This window comes from Argentina silus (assembly GCF_951799395.1).
Source record: "Argentina silus genome assembly, chromosome: 11".
Taxonomy (NCBI): Eukaryota; Metazoa; Chordata; class Actinopteri; order Argentiniformes; family Argentinidae; genus Argentina; species Argentina silus.
Window position 1 is genome coordinate 5,101,823 of NC_139665.1, and position 2,500 is coordinate 5,104,322.

Below are 2,500 nucleotides of genomic sequence, written 5' to 3' on the forward strand. Positions count from 1 at the left end.
TGTTTAACATCAGTGGAGGACAGCTGTGTATGAAGCATCTGTTCTCGCTCTGCAACAGAGAGAGTGCCAGTCGAAGCAGACGTGGAGATGCGTTCTGTGATCTTGTCTTTTGAATCTTAATGGAGATTTTTGTGACCTTTCAAATGCAATTGCTGTGAACATCAGGTAAATAGGTAGTCAATTAACTAGATAGTCAATTATCCAGTTCTTATCGACAGTTCACGGTATTGAGCCGTCATCTTGCCGTGTGAGCCAAAGAGTAAACAATTCCACTTCTCCCACAGTGCTCTGGAGCTCAGAAGATTATTTTGAGAGACGTCGGCAAACAGAAAAACCTGATCCAGATATTTACCTCTGCTAATTGCTTTCTCTTTGGCGGCAGGAGGAGGCTGTTTATCTGTGGTTCCTTAACAATGGTACTGATGAGGCCTCAAATGACACGCTTTAGAGGAGCGGACCGGATGGGGTTCGTTGAGGTGCAAGAAGCCAGTTAATTACCGTGTTCGATCTACGGGAGGAGAAACACCCCCCCCCCTCCGCTGGTGTCAGGTTCAGTAGCCTAAGCCTGGATGCTCCAGCACACAGAAAAAGGATAGCCACTACAAATTGCAATTCAGAGCCACACTCTCCTACCAAGAGCAGGGCAGTGTGTGTTATTTGAGAGCCAGGGTTTATGTGGACGATACAAGCATTTGGGAAAATAGCAGTCATTTTGTCAACGACATTATGTATGATTAGAAACAAAAAGACTCCTGAAGACATCAGGAGCTAGAGCCATTACTGTTTTTATTATTCTCTCTCTCTCCCTCTCTCTCTCTATCCTCTCTCTCTCTCTCTCTCTCTCTCCCTCTCTCTCTCTCTCTCTCCCCTCTCTCTCTCTCTCCCTCTCTCTCCTTCTCTCTCTCTCTCTCTCCCCCTCTCTCTCTCTCTCCCCCTCTCTCTCTCTCTCTCTCTCCCCTCTCTCTCTCTCTCTCTCTCTCTCTCTCTCTCTCTCCCCTCTCTCTCTCCCTCTCCCTCTCCCTCTCTCTCCCTTTCCCTCTCCTTTAATTTAGCTTCAAACGTTTCATGTTTGGAGGGGGAACCCATTGAGGAAACTCATTAAAAACCTGATTACAGTACATGTTGCCTCCCTGGTGGCTCTGGTGAGGGAGGGGAGGGGGGTGGTGGGGGTTGGACCTCTGAGCATCACGAAGTTACGACTCCTGGAGCACTCACGATGGCAGACACAGAGAGGCCAGTGTACTGTGATGACCCCGGTGTCTGGCCGTGGGAGTGCCTGCAGGGTGAGTCAGAGTCGTGCCCAGGAAGGGGGGGCCACGAGGGTTTTCGTTGCACATGGCTTCCCGGAGAACCCCGGTTGAAGCGTCAGCACCAAATGTCTCTGTCGGAAAGAATTGTCTTTCTCAAGAAAAGGTCAAACTGTCCATCGTCCCGCCTGTGTTCACCTTTACTCTCTCTCTCTCCTCCTCTTCTCTTTCTTCCCACTTTCTCTGCCCTCTTTACTGCTCTCTCTCTCTCTCTCTCTCTCTCTCCCTCTCTCTCTCTCTCCCTCTCTCCCCTAGCTTACTCTCCCTGCATCCCTTTTCTTTAATAAAGAACCTGCTTACCTCCCTTCCCTTTCATTCTTAAGCATAGCTTAGCATAACCATCCCAGCGCCTCAACAACATATTACCAGTGTTAATTGAAAAAGGAAACAGAGCTTTGCAGCCGTGACCAGGCCCCTCCCCCCCTCCTGTTTCTGCCCCATGACGCCCGGGAGGTACAGGCATTTAATTGAGTTTTTTTTCTTTTCTTTTTTTTCTTTTCTTTCCCTCCTCTCTTATTTATGCATTCCGTCTGATCGTAGAAGGGGGGGCAGCCCTCAGTGGCTCATCCCCTCCCCTGCCTCCTGTCAGAGTGGGTTTGTTCCCAGAGTGAAACAGGCACACCAACGTTAATTACTTCTCACAGGGAAGTGTGTGAGACCATTGGTGGTGAAACAATTGAGAAAGAGCAGCAGAGCCTGTCTTTTATGTGTGTTTGGTGCACTGTGGCACTGGCAGTAAGAGAGAGCCCACTGGGGAAACGCTGTATGAGGGTTTTCGTATGAGATATTGCAGGTTCACTGAGCAAGCACACACACTGAACTGAACAAACACACACTGAACTGAACACACAGGCTTTTTAAACAAAAAATTAAATATGTTTTTAGGCATTCCTGCTTTATTGGGATAGAGACAGTAGAGATTGACAGGAAGGATGGGTGAGAGAGAGGAGGGACGACATGCAAGATAGGTCGAGGGTCGGAATCGAACCAGGAACCTTGCGATTACGTGGTGAGCGCATGAGTGTGCTACGCCACAAAGCGCCCCCACACACAGGCTTTTAAGGTGTTTCCTATTCACAGAGAAAGGACTACCACTACAGTATGGACACTTCAGTGTCCGCACAAAGCATTTTGGTCAAATGGCTGCATGACTCAACACAAAGGTCAGCGGAAAAAAGATATAACATAGTACT

General features: G+C 48.5%; 1 protein-coding gene across 2 annotated transcripts in view; it reads left to right on the forward strand.

Moving 5' to 3' along the window:
* Positions 1-2,500, forward strand: part of vps50 (VPS50 subunit of EARP/GARPII complex) — a 99,075-nt gene that overhangs the window by 28,373 nt on the left and 68,202 nt on the right. The window lies entirely within an intron of this gene.